General features: G+C 47.8%; 1 long non-coding RNA gene across 1 annotated transcript; it reads right to left on the bottom strand.

The window, feature by feature from the left end:
* Window positions 1-17,156: 17,156 nt before the first annotated feature.
* LOC144312195 (uncharacterized) lies at window positions 17,157-17,552 on the bottom strand. The gene is made up of 2 exons (XR_013377641.1): window positions 17,385-17,552; window positions 17,157-17,308 (listed from the first exon to the last, which is right to left on the bottom strand). It is a non-coding gene; the product is annotated as an uncharacterized LOC144312195 (long non-coding RNA).

The raw sequence follows: 17,552 nt of genomic DNA, 5'->3' as shown, positions 1-17,552 counted from the left end.
TGTTTCAGGCATTGTTTTATATACTTTTAACTATTAACTTTCATCTATTTCACAACCACCATGAAGGAGAGATGATCTTTGTCGTTATCACCCCATTGCAGATGAGGAGATGAGATCTAGCGATGTTGAGTGTCCTCAGCTGAGGATCCATGGCTAGGAACATGCTCTGTAAATGGTACTGCCTTCCCCAAAGGGCTCAGCACCCCTCAGAGGGAGAGCCTATTACATGCTGTGCTTGGTCCTGGGTGGTGACACATGACTTGTGCCTCTGTGCCCCTTGCAGAGTGTTGGGGGTTGGAGCAAATTCCAAACAATCAAGCATGTGGTCAAATATAGATTCATGAATTATAACATAGTGTGTGAGGAGAACTATAGGCATATGTCAAAGTCTGACCTCAAATGAAGCTGAATTGAAATCTGGAAGGTTAAGAGAAGTTAACTGTGTCAGGGAACAAAGTAGGGAGTAGGGGGGGGACAAAGGAACTTGTAGAAGAAAGGAACCATATATACAAAAGTCCTGGGGGTGGGAACAATGTGAGCCCTGAAAGACAGCATTGTTGTGGAGCAAATTCCGTGAGGGCTGTGGGGCCTCACAGGCTTGATAAGGAGTCTGGACTTTATTCCAGAAGTAGTGGAGGTCCCTGGCTACAGTGAAGAGCATAGATGCAGGGGTGCCTGGGTGGCTCAGTGGTCAAGAGTCTGCCTTTGGCTCAGGGCCTGATCCCAGGGTTCCAGGATTGAGTTCCACATCAGGCTCTGGGTAGGGAGTCTGCTTCTCCCTCTGCCTATGTCTCTGCCTCTCTCTCTCTGTCTCTCATGAATAAATAAATAAAAAATCTTAAAAAAAAAAAAAAAAAAAAGACCATGGATGCAAAGCAGCTGGGGTGAGCTGAAAGGGCAGTTCAGAAGTTCAAGTGAGGGAAAATGGTAGCTTGGGCTCAAGATGAGTTCCTCTGGAGTTGCTTTTCTAGTATGTGGCACAGCTGATCCACTGTGGGAGAGTGTGTGTGAGTGTGTGTGTGTCCATGCAATACCTGCATTGCTGGTAGGGGCATCCTCCTTGCCAAAAGAGATGGCACCATGCTCCCTAGTCTGAGCTCAGACATGCACACTCAGGTCAGCCTGGCTATGGGACTCTGTCCCTTAGAAACAGCATTTAGGCTGCATTCCAGTCCTGCCATGTGCGAATGGCTGGCCCAGCAGGATGCTCCAGAGTCTCAGCCTCCCATTGGTAACAGCTGGGCATTGGTACAAGGTGGGGGACAGGGGCTGAATTACATGGGACTCACCTGTGGGCATAAAATCCAACCACATTTCAGATGTTTAAGTTCTTATTGACATCTTAAAACAAGCCAGGGGTTTAAATTTGGGGATAATACTGAACAAACCCCTAAATCCTCCATGGAAATAGCTGCTAAGCTGATGAATTCAGACGAAAGTCACTTAAAAACTTTTGTTTATTTGTTCATTACCTGATTGGCTTTTCTTGATAAGAGTCACCGAGTACTTGGTATGTGCCATGCACTGTGCTAAGAGCTTTCCCTGCATTGCCATTAATTCTCATAATTTATTCTTAAAAGGTCAGTGTTACCATAATGCTTTCACTTTATTTTTAACATATTGAGAAATGGAGGCTCAGAGAATAAAAACACTTATTGATACCCTGCCTATCTCGCAGGGGTGTCGGGGAGGTGAAGATGATAATGACCACAGTGCCAAAGCCTCCTCACGCACAGCTAGTAGGTCCCAAGGTGGTGCACGGAGGTGACGGCCCTGAGCAGAGCAGACTGATGTGGCTATGCCCCCATTCAAAGGCCACTTTTCGGGCAGAACTTGGGAAGCCCCTAGAGGTTGAGGTTGCTCTGGGCTCTGGATCTGAGGAAGGAGGTGGGTGTGGAGTGGTAGAAAATGGCCAGGGAGGACCTTGCTTAATACTGCCCTCTACCCACCAGCCCTCTTGGGTTCTGTGCCTAGAGATCACCTGCCAGTGGGAGGCCATGATGCTCCCAGCAGCTCTGGCCACCCAGCTCCCAGCATTCCTGCTCTTCGGGGCCACACCAGGGAGCAAGAGGGAATGCTGTGGATGATGGTTAGAACAAATTCACTTTCAGAAGATTCCAATGGGTTCTCTTTATCCTTGGAATCTCCCATGTGAACTGAACACTAGGCAGGGGCAGAGGTGAGAGTTGGTATGTACAGCTCTAGAGCTTTCTCCTGCATCTACTCATCATCCACCCTGGCTTCAGGGCAGTTGTGGCAGCTGAGACCCTGTCTTCTCACTGCTGACAGCCTGTTGCACCCCATGTGGGCCATCACTTCAGGACTGGGGTCCTTCAAAGAAAATGAAAGGGAACCCTAGTTTTGTAACAAAAGCCACTTCTTTCACGCGTACAATCTCTATCCCAAACTGTTTTGATTAAGTACTTCACGGAGGAGGAAGAACAAAAGAACAGGAGACGATAAAAACTAGAGGAGGTCTTGCCCTCCTCCCTCCCCAGAGGAAAACTTGTGAAAACATCTGGGAGCCTCCAGCTTCTCCTCACAGAGCGTGCGAGGTGTTTACATTCAGCCAGAGCCGGAATCAGGACAGATTATTTTGCCTGCAGGGTCTCAACAACATTTTGTAGGTGGTCTTGTAAAGGAAAGCAAATATTTAAGGCTTTTCTCCTTTCCTCTCCTTGACTGTTTACTTGGGGAGAGAGGTACCAGTTGTTCCTGATGGGAGCTGGCTAGGGCAGCAGGCAGCGGTCTGGCACGCGGGAGCATGGCCTCGGTGTGCACAGCTCTGAGTGTGCCAGAGTAGGCCGCAGGTGTGCCCCAGCCAGCAGCAAAAACCTACCAGGGCAGTTGAAGTAGATTGCTTCTAGACCACAGCATTTGGGAGAAATACCTATAAAATCAAGTATGGCCCAGATGTCCTCATACGCACTGCCTAGCAAATCAGCATTTAAGACGGCATTTCTTCTGCATATCGAAGAATGCTGATACCATATTCGATTCCATGAGGCTTGAAAAAAAAAGGTAATTAATTATATGGTTCATGTTACAAGTTTAGGATGTGGCTGTCTTCATAAAAAAATATCTAGTGAGCACTTATGGGGAGTTCAATTAATTACCATACATTTACATGGTCCTCGTTAGGGATTTGTGATCTGGGGAAAACAGTATTACATGAGAGGGGATTAGAGACCGTATCATCTGTATAACAATTGAGATTTGTCTATGGTGTTTAGAAGGTACTTGGTGCTCTAACAACATTCTATCATATGGACTTCACCAAATCCTATGAAGGTTAAGCATCTGGCTCAAGGTCACACAGCTTTAAGAGTGGAGGTGAGTGGCTCACCAGGTTCATGAACCCAGGGGTTCCAGGTACTGATGTCTCCAGGCACAGGACGGGGATCCGGAGGGTGGGTGGGGAGCACAGCAGCAGAGACCACGCCTTGAGTCATACAAGGGGCTCATCATCATTGTTGTGGTGTGAAGGACGGTGAGCATGGGATGGAGTGGAGGGATGTCAGCGGGCCCCAGGATTGAGAGCTGGGTGAGGGCTGTGCTGTAGCAGAGAGGGGCTTGCCACCAGGCCATGGCCCAGCAGAACAGGTGCTGAGGTCCACCTCAGTATGTGTTTCTGGGGAGAGCCCAGGCTGAGTGGTTCCCTGTTAGGGTTGTGTTAGAGGTGGTAGGAGAGGAGACCACCCAGAGGGGTGGGTGAACAGGGCAGCAGTGACACCAAAGGCACCATCTGGTGCCTCGTGCTCTATGGTGTGCCAGGCCCACACCAGGAAGCACCCCACCTCACCTGTGCTTCCTAGGAGCTCTCATCAGCCCAGCTCCAGCACTGAGGGGATGGAGTCAGAGAGGTTGACACCATGCTTGAGGTCCCCTAGGTGGGAAGTCAGGGCCAGACTCCAGCCCCCTCAGTGTCTCCTGCAGCCTGAGTTCCTACCCATTTCACAGGCTGTGTCCCACAGCCTGAGCACTGAGATGTGAAGACAGTGGGGAGCTCATAGGCGGGGGACAGAAGAAGATCTGAAGCCTGATGGTCTCTGAGGCAGAAGGTCAGGCTTAATGAGATCCTAATACAGGGAAGTGATTTTAAAGCCCGTCAAAATGACAATGATGCTCTCTTGTCTGAAGCCTGGAGGAAAAAGGAGTGTGCTCTACCTTAGTTTCTGTCAGTGATCCTTAGGTTCCTCATCTAGAAAAGGGGCTCACAGGTGTTTTATGGTGTTATAAAGAAAATCAAGTAATGTGTCTTATTAAAGTACTCTGTGGACTGCAAACCATAAGGCAGATGTAAAGTAGTTTTCTTCTTTTAACCCTGAGAATTTAATTTTAGTATCAATATAATTGCAAATGTTTCATGATGAGAAGGAGGCTCGTGGGACCAGGTCATACACACTAGGACAACTACCATCAACAAAAGCAACAGAGAAGCAGGCAGTGGGAATCGTGGGCAGGACGTGGAGGAGTGGGAGCAATAGAGGAGTGGGAGCACCGCTGCTCTACCGGCAGGCCTGACGCCTGTGCAGCGCCTGTGGCAACTAGTGTGGCCATTCTCAGAAAATGAAACAGAGGGGGCAGCCTCTGTGGCTCTGCGGTTTGGTCTGCCTCCAGCCCAGGGAGTGATCCTGGAGTCCCAGGATAGAGTCCCGCATCGGGCTCCCTGCATGGAGCCTGCTTCTCCCTCTGCCTGTGTGTCTGCCTCCCTCCCTCTCTCTCTGTCTCTCACGCATAAATAAATAAAATCTTTAAAAAAAAAAAAAAGAAAAGAAAACGAAACAGAGATGACCATGTGATCCCGTGATTCCATTTCTGGGTATCCACCCAGAAGAGTTGAAAGCAGGGTCTGGAGGCATTTGCACCCCCACGTCCACAGCAGCACTATTCACAATAGCCAAAGGACTGAAGAACTCAAGTGTCCATCGGTAGATTAATGGACAAGCAGAGTGCGGTATGCACACATCATAGAAGGTCACTCAGCATTAAAAAGAAAGGAAATCCTGACCCAGGCTGCAATATGGATGGACCTTGAGGACATTACATAAAGTGAAATAAGCCAGTTGCAAAAAGACAAATACTCTATGATTCCACTCACAGGAGGAGGCACTGCAGTAGTCTGAATTCATAGAGACAGAAAGGAGAAGGCTGGTTGCCCGGGGCTGGGAAGACAGGGGGTAGAAGGGTGGAGTGAATGGGGTTAGGGATTCAGTTTTGCAAGATGAAAATGGTTCTGGACATGGATGGTGGTGATGGTTGCACAATGTTATGAAAGTATTTCATACCACTCACTGTACACTTAAAAATGGTTAAGATGGTAAATTTTATTTGCCAAGATTGGAAAAAAAGAGAGAGAGAGAGAGAGAGAGAGACTGATGGGAGCCACAGTGGAGGCTCCCAGAGCAGAGACAGAAAAGACTGCCCTCTCTGCCTGGGGCTCCTGGGCATGGTGAGATCCTCCCAACCGGCGAGTGGCCAGGCTACCCAGGGACCTTGATGATTCTCTGCAGAGTCCAAGTCATTTCCTGTGATGGATTCGCTAATCCTGGGCTCTGCTGTCCCTGGGCCAGCGCTGGCCCTGAGACTCGATCCCTCAGTGAGGTACGCCTCACATTTGGCAGAGCGTCAGTTTGAGTCCTATGCCTGTTTTGTGCAGTTTTTGAAATCAAACTGTTAGGACTTTACTGCTTTCCTTTTATTCTGGGAATGACCATGGTGTGAGGCATTCAAGGATATACTGAAACTTTTCAGAAATATTCTGTGTTTTCTAAAAGAATACTTTGTGTGTAGTAAGTGACAACTCTGGCTTTGGGGAAGAAGTCTTTATAAGCCTCTGAAATAGGTTCAAATCAGGACCCTCTGCAGGATTTCAGAGGATGGGAGGCTGTGTAGCGAGCCCCTGGAAGTCTTTCCACCAGAGAAAGTCTTGGGAAACCAAGCCAGCACTCCTGCAGCCAGTCATCAAAGCCCCTCACCCTCCATGTGGTGGAGACCGGGAGCAGGACTGCAGGGTCTTAATGGAGAGGCTTCCTGAACTTTCCCCCGGGGACAGGTGGAGATTGCTTTTTGAAAGGCCAGCTTGGAAGGCTCACCTGGAGGTGCTCAGAAGCAGATTATGAATGCATGGCTCCAGCAGGCAAGTTCAGGTGACTCATAGGGCCTTGGGCATCAGGCCCCCCAGGGAGGCCAGAGCTGGCGGAAAGCAGAGTACAGGAGGCCAACCCCACCCCCCGCTGCTCACCTGTACACACCTAGGCCAACTCCTCAGCCTCCCCAGCCTCTGTCAGAGGAAAGTGGGAGTGCTGCCCCTGCCTCTGCCTGACAAGATTACAGGGCCAACCTAGACAGCCATTAAGAAAGACCTTTACAAGGGAAAGTACCCGTCAGGTGCCATATCATAGGCAGACATATCAACGTCATTCTGAGTAACGTGACAATTTGCTGAGGAGACCCTGCAGCACTGGGATGGCCCTAATATGGGGACAGAGGGTAGGCAGACCTGCCTGATGGCTCTGGCCCATCAGGTGGTGAAGAAATGCCATCTGCTCACACAACTGACATGGCCCTTCCAGGGAGACACTCCTCCAGTGAAGTGTCTAGTGTCCTCTAACATGGGCTCTTTGAGCAACTTGTTCCACATCAGGCTTTATTTTCTCTTCTGGAAGTTCAAACTCCTCTTCCTTACAACGTCAGCCCTGGTGGTCTCCAGCTGACCTGTGCTTTCTCCAGGAATTATTTCAAGGCTGGTTTCCTGATGGCTCATGAAAGCAGTTAAACCACAGGCTGTAAATCAAGTACATTTCTCTGGCTATTTGCATTGCAATTGACTTTGGCATTTGACCATGCACTTTCTGGAAGGGCACACTGGTTCGTCGCCTTCGACGAGGAGCAGAGCCCGGAGCCCTGGAAGGACAAGAGAGCATGGACTGGGGTGGGCAGTGTGGGAGTAAGGGCACCCAAGTCCAGAGAGGAGGCTGGATGAGTGAAGATGGACTGTTGTCTTTGGAATCCGTCTGCAGAGCTGTCAAGTTTATTGCACAAGCTGAGATCAGGGAGTGTCCTGAGGGATGCTAGACTGCCCGGGGGTCCAGGGGCACGGGAGATCTGAGGGTGACAGGAGCATAAGACAACACACTTGCTCACAAGGAAATTCACCCAGGAAGGCAGAAATGATGTGAACAAAATAAGGGAAAGAATAAATGAATATGTAAAGGGCTTCTTTTTTACCATAGAAGACCCGATATTCATAAAGGGCTTCGAGACATGTTCAGATGCCAGACTGATTTCACTCCTCAGCCTTTTGAGGAGCCCCTTTGAGATGCCCTTACACACAGAATAGTGAGGCTCGAGTTCACAGCTTTGGAAACTGTGACGGGGACCAAGGTCTCACCTTGTAAATCCAGACCCCGTGGCAGGTGGGGGCTATGAACAGGGGCTCCAGAATCCAAGCAGCCACAACTGATACGGGCCTCAGGAGAGGCCTTTCAAGGTGAGAAGGAAGAGGGTCTGGGCCAAGGGTCTCTCGCTGCCTGGGTCACAGGGCAACTGGTGTGTAGGCTCGGCAATCCTGGGGGCTCGGAGGGTCTCTGTTTCTGTTTGTTCGTTTTCTGGTTGTAAGAATCTAAAGAAAGAGAGTCAAATAACACTGTTTTACATGGAGCAGTACCCCTCATGCCCCCAACTGTTCTGGGGACTCCGTCTCTAACTTCCACTTTCCATGCTTACCTGCTGATTTATGCAGACATGGGCCTGAGACAAGGGTAGCTCCAAAACCATGTGTGAGGTTGCCACAGGCAGACCAGGTCAAGGAAGAGCCAGAGTGCCTCAGGAGGAGTGGGACCTTGGCTGCGTTGGGACTGGGGAGGGGGGCAGGGAGCCCCTGAATGCAGCTTTTCCTCTTTGTGGTGTCCAGGCAGGTGGGCTGCCATGTTTCTCCCTGTCTATGTCCAGACCTGGGGCTGCTGGCACAAAGCCTCAGATGTGGTGTGGGCTTTGGCCGTCCCACTTTCCATGGTAGAACTGAGTTCACACTGTCGATCCGCTTTGCCCGGCTATGCCTGGTGAGGGTAAGACTGGCTCTGCCGCCCTAAGGGCCCCAGGTCCCTGCCCTGTAGCCTGCAGATGGGCACACACATGCTATGCCATCCCAGGCGGGTCAGGAGGGCCCGGCGACTGCTCCAGCTCCTACTTGGTTCACATGTGGCTCACTATGTTGTGTCCTTTTACAAAAGTACAGCGGTTCAGAGACCATTGAATTTCTTCAGAAATGAAAAAAGTGCAGAAGGAAAGAGTCCGCGGCCCAGGCAGCCCCCTGCAGGGCCCCAGGAAGTTCTGAGGCCCGTGGGAGGCAGGCAGTGTCCCTCAGAACTCCGAGAGGCCCAGAGAGGCAGAGGATCAGACCATGTGTGGCAGTCAGGGCCAAAGGAGAAGCGGCCTGGGGGTGTGGAGGCCCTGCCTGGGGCCTCCCCCTATGTCTCTGCAGTGTTCTCCTGTTCCACGTGGTGTGGATACACACTTCTGAGCAGGGTTATGGGCTGAATTGTGTCCCCCACCCAAAATTCGTATGTTTAAGTCCCAACCCTCATACCTCAGAATGTGATTGTATTTGGATAAAAGATCTTTAAAGAAGTAATTGAAGTAAAAAAGAGGTCGTTGAGATGGGCTCTACTTCAATGTGATTCTGGTGCCCAGAGGCCCATGGGAGCTAGAAAAGCCCATTTCTCGAGGTGGTACTGCCTTGAGAGTGTCCTCTCAACCTTTACAAGTTGTGTCCTTCTAAGAAGAGATTAGGACACAGATACACAGAAGAAGAGCATGTCGGGATGCAGGGAGCCGACAGCCCTCCACAAGCCAAGGGGAGAGGCCTCAGAAGGAGCCAACCCCTCCAACACCGTGATTGTGGACTTTCAGCCTCCAGAACTTGAGAAAATACATTTCTGGTTTGAAGCCACCAGGTTCGTTATGGCAGCCCGAGCAGATAACACAGGAAGCTTTCACTGGGAAAGCACCGTGTCCCATCTGAGCTCTGGTGTGTCAGCTGGCATGGGCTGGTGACGACGGCCCAGCCTGGACTCCAGGCTGGGTCCTGTCTCTCTGCAGCCATGGAGCGTTCCATAAAGTTGCCATCCCTGTCTGAACACCACTTATTTCCAAACCATGCTTTGGGGCTCAGTAGAGGTGTTTTGGGGCCCACAGGAGTACAGAGGCCCTGCTGGGCCGAGGGGTGGCTCTGACTCCCCCCTCCCCTCAAGTTACACTGTTGGAGTGTATTGGTATTAAATAGTGCATTTTACATAAAATCTTATTAAAATAAAGAAGTGTTTTTCTCCCCCAAGCAATTTGTAAGAAGCCTGACAACAGAGACCATTTCTTAATATAATTTTGGCCCTTCCAGAGTTCACACCTAGTGACTTCTGTACAGAACTGGCTTTGACATCTTTAGAAGTCTTATCTTCATTCGTAGGACTCGACTCTCATCACTGCTGTTACTGCCTCAGACAATGGTCCCCTTCCCTGCGTGAGAGGGAGAAGCTGCCTCACTCTTCCCTGCAGGCTGGGATGATGCAGTGACAGGCCTGACACACGCTTCCCACCCCCTCAGCCTCCAGGAGCCTGCTCTGCCCTTTGCTCCAGCTTCCTTCTTACCTCCTTTCTAGTCTTTATCACTAGCTGGGAAAGAAGGCTGCACTGTCATTAACCATTCCAGGGAGCCAGGCTGCTGGAAGCTGGCAAGGCCGGACATTTTTCTTCCAAAACTTTTTGGGGAGGGTGGCCTCCGTAACCCAGCTCTGCCAGCTTGGGCTGTGGTGTGGTGCTAGCCAGGACCCAGCCCAGCCCAGCCCACGTACCTACGTGGGAGCATCTGCCAAGGTGAGGGCACACCAGGCCAGAGTTCACTGGCATGCCCTGGAGAGCTTGCAAAACTGCAGGTGCCAGGCCCCATCAGAGAGTTTCTGACTCAATGGGTCTACAAAGGGCCTGAGCATTCACATTTCCAACATGTGTCCGGGTGCTACTGCTGGGGCTACTTCTGCCTCTGGCCTCACTTCAGGGACCTCTACCTGAGGCCAGACAGAGACAGGCAGGCAGTGGGCACAGTGAGGTACTCAGCCAACTTCCTTGGGATCTGAGGTTCCCTGAGCACTTCTAGGGAGCCTGTTCACTGGCTGCTTAAGCCCTCAAGGTGGATGGGGTGGGGAGAAGCAGCCTTTATATGTACGTGCTGCTGCCCTGGTGGTACCTTAATCCTCCTCCTCTTAGCCTGGTGTACAGTGACTGCTCAGAGGATGTTTAACAACTGGCTAGCTTATCTAACACCCTGAAAGGCCCCCAAACCTTCAGTCATAAGCTCCCTACTGCTGTCTTGCAGGGACCTGACCCCTTGCAGGGGTATGTCTTTATCTTTGCCATGGAGCCCCACTATGCAGGAAACAGGGTCTTTCTCTGTGGTTTTAGAACCCTGTCCACATTCGATAAAATCCATATAATTGTGCAATTGCCTCCTTGCTGAATTCTGAGTTCTGAGTGTTGAGGACCAGGATGCATCAGAATATAAGCAAAAATATGAAGATGGCCCTTCCATGAGAGACCCTTGGTCCCCGGACCAGGTCCTTGGCAGACCCACATGGAGCAGCCTCCACCTATTCATGCCCTTCGGATGACCCAGGTACAGAGAGAAGAGCTCTTAGAAGCTCTGGTGCCCAGAGGCCATGGGAGCTGGAAAAGCCCGTTTCTCAATGTTGTACTGCCTTACGAGTGTCCTCTCAACCTTTACAACTTGTCTCTGTCATCATCCTCTTCTTCAACTATACTGTGTGTCACAGCATGGCTGTACTTAGCACTCACTGCTTGACATTTTAGTTTTGTGTGTATGCACATATGCATGTGTGTGAATATGAAATCTGTCTCCCCCACTGGCCAGCTTCATGAGAACCAGTCTTTGTATGCTTAGTTCATTTCTGGTACTTGTGCCTGGAACCATCTGGCCTCCCAAGGCATCTGATAAATTGTTTTCAGGGAATAAATGAATCACAACCATCCTCACTATCATTTCTTCATCAGTTTTTGTTAGTCATCAACAATCAGTGGTTCTTGAATTTTATACTTTCTTTTAATCTTTTTTTGTTTTCTGCTAAAAAGATAGAAGTCACTAAAATGTTTGATTAGCAGTTGGGTGTCTGCTTCCCTTTTTCTTTGCCAGGCAAACAAATGACAAGACCCTTCTTCTCTGGTTTTGGCTTTGATAGGAGGAAGTGTTAGATTAGCTGTTCTCTCTAAATTTACTTATAGTTCCAAAATATTAACATATAAATTCTAGATGATTGCAACTTTGACTATACCCAAAATTTCCTTGCAAATTCTGATGGCTTAATGAGTTCATGTTAGTGATAACAGGTTTAAGAAAGAGAAAACTGCATGATTTATGAGCTTTAGTTTAGAATCACAGCATACTAAGGATGTGATTTCTTAAAACCAATATGCTAGCATGGGCTTCATCTTGAAATGAAGCTATTAGTAAGCTTAAATTATGAAGGAAAATGAAAGGAAGCAGAAATTACATTTCTTATGAACTTAACACTTAGGAAAGACAGGGATCGTGCCTGGGACTCTTCCCTCTGGCTTTTCCAGGTTTTCATCACTCGCCATATATTGTCAATTCTCTTCACAGAGCCTCTTCCTGCCTTGTCTGTTCTCAGTGATAACCACATAGCTCCATCTCTGAAAGGTCACACAGTCTCTAGTCTCTGTCCCATTCAACCCATCCTTTGCTCACTTACCTAGTTAGAAGATGCCTTGCCAATGTTGGTAGACGACTGAAAAGTCTCCATGGTGTGCCCACCTCACAGGCTATGGTTCATTCTCTTTTTTGAGACTTTGTGGCTCAATATGGCACCAACTGCATTTCTTACTACTTACATTTCCCACTACTTCTCATCCAGGCACACCATTTCATTCTCTTATCCTTAAATCCTCCATGAACATTCCTATTCCTCAGTCCTGAGCCACATCATTTCTTTTGTGATGAAAGCCGTCCTTCATTTATTCAACAAATATTTATCATTATAAAGTCACGTGTAATTAAACACAAATTACTGTATCTTCCTCTATTGGCTTAAAATATCAGCTCCATAGTTAGAATGCTGCTTCCCATCTAGTTCTAACACCAGCTGAGTGATTTTGGGCAAGTGATTTAAACTTATTTTTGCCTCAGTTTCTCCTTATTCCCCTTATCAAATTCTTGATAAGAACTAGACACCATTCCAAATGCTTAAGGATGTTAACACACTAAATCCTCACATTTAAAGGCCACGCATTTAATGAGAAAGTTACTAATGTTATTCCCATTTCATGGATGCAAACACTGAAGGATGGGAAGTGAGCTACCATGCTACTTGCTGAAGATTACATGACCAGTAAGGGATGGAGCCAGGCCTGTGACTCTGGTGGCTCATCTCCATAAGGTGCTGCCTCCTGAGGAAGAGGAAACACATGGTCATTGGGGGTTCATGATAGCTACTGCACATGAAGACCAGAGCACAGAGCTCAGCACATAATATGTGTCAGGAATCATGAGCCATTTTGGTTGGTCTCATGCTTCTCTCAAGGCCCTGTTCAGGTTTGCCTGACTGACACTGTCCCTCATCCCCAGACATGGTGACATCACATCTTCCAAATGTAGATTTTTCTGAACTATCTATTTGTATCTTAGGCTATTTTTTAAAAAATTTAGTTATCTTCTTATTCTCAGACTGATCTTGCCATCCATAATTCAGGCTGCAGGTATTTAAAAATACAGGTATTAATAGAGAAATTGAGGAATAATAAGGCCGACAAGAGATGATCGATATCGAAAAGAGAGCTTGTTACTCACAGTTCCCAAAAGGAGGGGGCACATCATGGCACAGGAGTGTGGGATGGGAGAGGGATACATGAGAAAGTAGCCTGGCTGGTCAGGAGGCAGGCAAGAGGGGAATGTGGGCAAGAGCCTTTGTTGTGATTTCTGCAGGAAGGAACACATGAAGCCGCATTAGCAGGCTCAGGATTAACCAGTTTGAACAATTTCAGTGGGCTCTAGGGCATAGATAGCACTTGTCCCTAGTCTGGCACCTGACTCTGGCTGATTAGGGCAGAGGGAGAGTGGCTCTGAGTGCAATTGGGTGTGCGCTCTGAATTTGTTGGTTTGCATTTGAAAAGCAGGCCTGTGGATAGCTTACTATCTCTGGGAATTGACTAATGCTAGGAGGTCAGTTCCTCCAGGATCAATGAGGTCCCAGATGTGAAAGCATCAGAAATACAGAAAATTAAAGACCTGGAAATACATTTACTGCTATTTATCTCTAATCCTAACTCAGTATTTCTCAAAATGGGGCCTACAGAACATTTGTATCAGACTCACTAGAGAAGCTTGTTAACGATGCCAGTCCCGGGCCCTGCCCTACAGGCAACACATCAACATCTCTGGAGCTAGGGCCTAGTTATCTGTTTAACATGCTCTTCAGGTGATTCAAACTTACCATGGTTTGAGAACTGTTGCCTCTCTGTCTTGGCTATCAAAATGAACTCTAAATTGAAAGAAAGAATTTGGTTTAAATTCTTAGGAACGTGAGCAGTGTTCCTAAAAGGCAAGTGCACCAGTCTCTCATTGTCACCTCCCTGGCTCAGCCAGAGAGAATTACTTCTGGAACTGTCGAGAGCTTCCTGGGAAACAGACAGAAAGGGTTTCCTATCTCATTTATGGAGGAGAGTGGACTAATGGAAAAAAGAGAGCTCTAGTCTGGATTGTGGTTGGAGCTGCAGGAAACCAAGAAATGAAAGCAACTTGATGAGTTATGTCCTGTCAAGTTGTTTTCAGCATTGGGCCATGTAGCCGCACTGTGCAGCTGGGAACGTAGCCGCGTGCCTAAAACCCACCCACTTACCTCTGGTTTGATCCCAAACTATTGCAGCCAAGTAGTTCGGAGCTCAAGAAGGCCAATGGAACTTTTTTTTTTGTCAGATTATATTTGAGAGAAATATCAATAAGAACCTATAATCCGAAGCACAGGACTCTGGTGACCCACCTGGGCTTTGCCGAGAAGAAGGGACAATGTGAGCAGCCATATGGCCAGGAAAATTTGGTCTTGAGGACAGTGGAGGTCATGGGATGTCAGAAGAGCACACACAAAGTGCTATGGTATGGGTCTGTGGCTAGGGCGAGGTTGAGGGACATGGCCAGGGGTAACCATTCAGAAAAGATCAAGTCCAAGAAGGACAAAGGAGAAAGGTCCAATTTATAGGGGCAGTCTGGGTCCCAAATGTATGGGGCCAATCAGCAGTCCAGATAGGAGCACTGGAGTAAGGAATGGGGCCCCTGGAAGAGTTTGTTCTGTTTATATTGGCAATCTTTACGAAGGTTGAATTGTTTACCTCCAAGATTCAACCTATCTTAATCCCCTTTAAAGGCTCAGAAGGGACTTCACAAGAGGGATTTTGTGCTGTGTTGGGGCCACTGTTTCTAGATAAACACCCTCTTGGCATGACCCTCCTAGGGCTTCTGTGAGCTACTTCTGAAACTTGGATACATCTCTGCCACAATGCACCCAGTCTGATACTCATCCAGTGAGGTGACCACTGAGATTACTGAGTAGATTTTCAATTACATGAGGCCCACCCAAATGTGTCTTTTGTTGTGACTTTGCACACAGCCCCTGTTCTCTCCATGCCTTGATTTTTCCCCCTCCACTCCCCTGAAGAAGGATCCTACATTATCTCTGTGGAGTCCTAGACCAGGTGTTGGAATGGAAGTTGCTGAGAAAGTTTAATGATGGGTAGCAAAGACAATGGGACTAATCACTGTATCACTGGCAATCTCCCCGACTCTTCCTAATTGTTTTGAATTCCTGTTCTTTGTGGTGCTAAGCCTGGGTGTGTCTAATTTAGGCCACTCTGCTGCCCAGATCCTCCATTCATGTGCAAATGATTGGTTTGGGAAGTCAGAGACATTTGGGTCTTTAAGAATAAAGTTAGATGACAATGGAGAAAGAAATGTTCTCTCATCACTGCAACCCCAGGGCAATCCTGCTGGGGACCCCTCAGTATCTTGCTACATGCCAGCCCTTCCCAGTTTTTGCAGTCTTAACTTCACATTTTAATTTTAATATTAAAATCAGTAGCTCAGTTTATTTTGAATTTGATAGTCTGTGGGGTTTTTTGGTTCTGTTCAGAGCAAATGAGCATTTTCCTTTTAGTCTTTAGACAGTTGTATAAATGGATCTGTCAGTCAGATGTAACAAAACACACAGCCCCTTTTCCTCTAGATGATGATAAAGATTGTAAGAATGATAATGATGATTGATGGCCATGGAGCTGCCTCATCTGGGCTGCTCCTGCCAAGAGTTGCTAGGGGTTTTGCAGAGGAACATTCCTTCTCCTTAGTGAGGGAGGAGCTGGGTGCGGCAGGTATGAAGGAGACAAATTATGAGTTCTTTAGGTCTATCTGCTTGATCTCTCAGAAAGCCACCTAGGAAAAACTAGAATTGGTGATGCTGGCACAGAAATCTCCACCCCATCCACATTCTTGGGGATACCATGGTGAGTTCCTGCCATTTGGCATTGGGCTGCTGAGGAGGATGAACCAGGGCTGGTTAGACAAACAACCATGTTGTGACGTGGGTGTGATGGCCTCGCCAGGAGTCCAGAGCTGCATATCACCCCATACCTCAGCCTTCTTTCCTTGTGAGGTATTTCTGCCTGCTCAGGATGCTTGCAAAAATCAAAGGAAAACATGCTCTGGAAATACCAGGTGATGATGAGAATGTTAAGAATTTAAAGCTTTTTCTAGAAATATGGTTCAGTATTTTCTCATCAACAACTGAAACTAAGTCCTTGGATGGCTCAAATTGTTGGCGCTGGCCAGGCCTCTTCCCAGGTCTCTGTTAGAAAGCATTCCTAGTGCCATGACATCGACCCTGATGGCTAAGCGTCCTTTTCCCTGAGTTTGCCCTAACTACTGGTTCCTTGAACTTCTGTGTCTCCTTGTAGTCCTCTTATAGTCTATAACTGCCTCTGATTTGGGCCAACTGCCCTGTCCCACTGTTTCACAGATGTGTTCTCTTTTCTTTCCAATTAAATCCTAAACCATACAAAGGATAGTGTTTGTCTTAGTGCCTACAAACTTTGCCTCTCAGGAAATTCTGCTGTTGTTAGAGACCAGGCTCTGAATGTCTGGCAGAAGGGTCCTTGGAAGCCTCAAGCAAAGTCTAGCATGTTCATTTTACAGTGGAAGAAAATTCACTGAAGAAAAGCTGAACGTTCATGGTATATGATGGCATTGTTAAGCTGCTTCTTAGGGCCAGAAGACTTTAATTATTGGATCTTGTTGCTTAGCCCCTTTCTCAGTGGTTGGGACTCAAGGGTAATTTTTAAAAAAGCATATTTTCTAGGTCAGAGCTTCTCAAACTTTACTGTGCATCATCATGGGGGCTTGTTGTATGTGTTGGGTTTTTTCATGGGTTTAATTTTGGGACATAGTTAAGTCAAGAGTAAAATGTGCCTGCTAACCACAAGTCAGAATGAGGCGTCATTCTTAGCCAGGCACAGACATCATGAGGAGACCAGATTTCCCCATTTTGAGGGGGCTGCCCCAGCAAGACTCAGGCACAGAAGATCAGAGAATGCATGCTCTCTGCCAGTCAGCTTGCCCCATGAGGAAGAACTCATGAGGCTGGGAAGAAATGTAGTTACTCCTCCCATATTTACTGATTAAATTAAACTGCTTCTCCCTTAGGGAAGAATGAGAATGTACACGGGCCAAGAGAGGCCAGGAGTGTTAGAGCGTTGGAGCTCCACGGATACACAAGAGGGTAACGGAAGTGTCCCCTTTCTAATATTCCCTGGATTTTGTCTTGGTCTCTTAACCTACCAAGCTTATTCTCAGAAGATAGGAGGCTATGGAGATAATCCTACACCCAGCTTTAGGAAGTCTTTTTTGGGAGTTTTCCTGAAAGCCACAGAAGTCAGGCCACACTTTATAAGTTATGATCTGGTAGATTTGGGGCAGGAAGAAGGTATGGTATGGTTCAGAGGGCAGTCTCTGAAGTCAGATTTATTGGGTTCAAATCTTAGCTCTACTCATTTCTAGTCCTGGCTGCTATAACAAAATACCACACACTGGGTGGCTTAAAAACAGAGATTTATTTCTTCACATTCTGGAAGCCAGAAGTCAGAGATCAAGGTGTCAGCAAGGTTGGTTTCCTCTGAGCCTCTTCTGGGCTTGTAGATGGCCATCCTCACTGGGTCTTCTCTGTGTGTGTTTGTGTCCTAATCTCTTTTTATAAGGAGACCAGTCAGATTGGTACCTTGAAGGCCTCATGTTACCTTAGTTACCTCTTTAAAGATCCTACCTTCAAACGGTCACATTCTGAGGTCCTGAGGTTAGGGTTTCAACGTATGAATCTTGAAGGCAGGGGATACAATTCAGCCCACAATGAGGACCTTCTCTAGACCTGTGTTCTCATCTGTAACACAGAGAGCACACAATGCCTACCTCAAGAGGCTGCCCTACTTCCTGA

This window comes from Canis aureus, chromosome 4, assembly GCF_053574225.1.
Source record: "Canis aureus isolate CA01 chromosome 4, VMU_Caureus_v.1.0, whole genome shotgun sequence".
Classification (NCBI taxonomy): Eukaryota; Metazoa; Chordata; class Mammalia; order Carnivora; family Canidae; genus Canis; species Canis aureus.
Note: the sequence above shows the minus strand (reverse complement) of the source record. Positions and strands in the feature narration are given on the sequence as shown.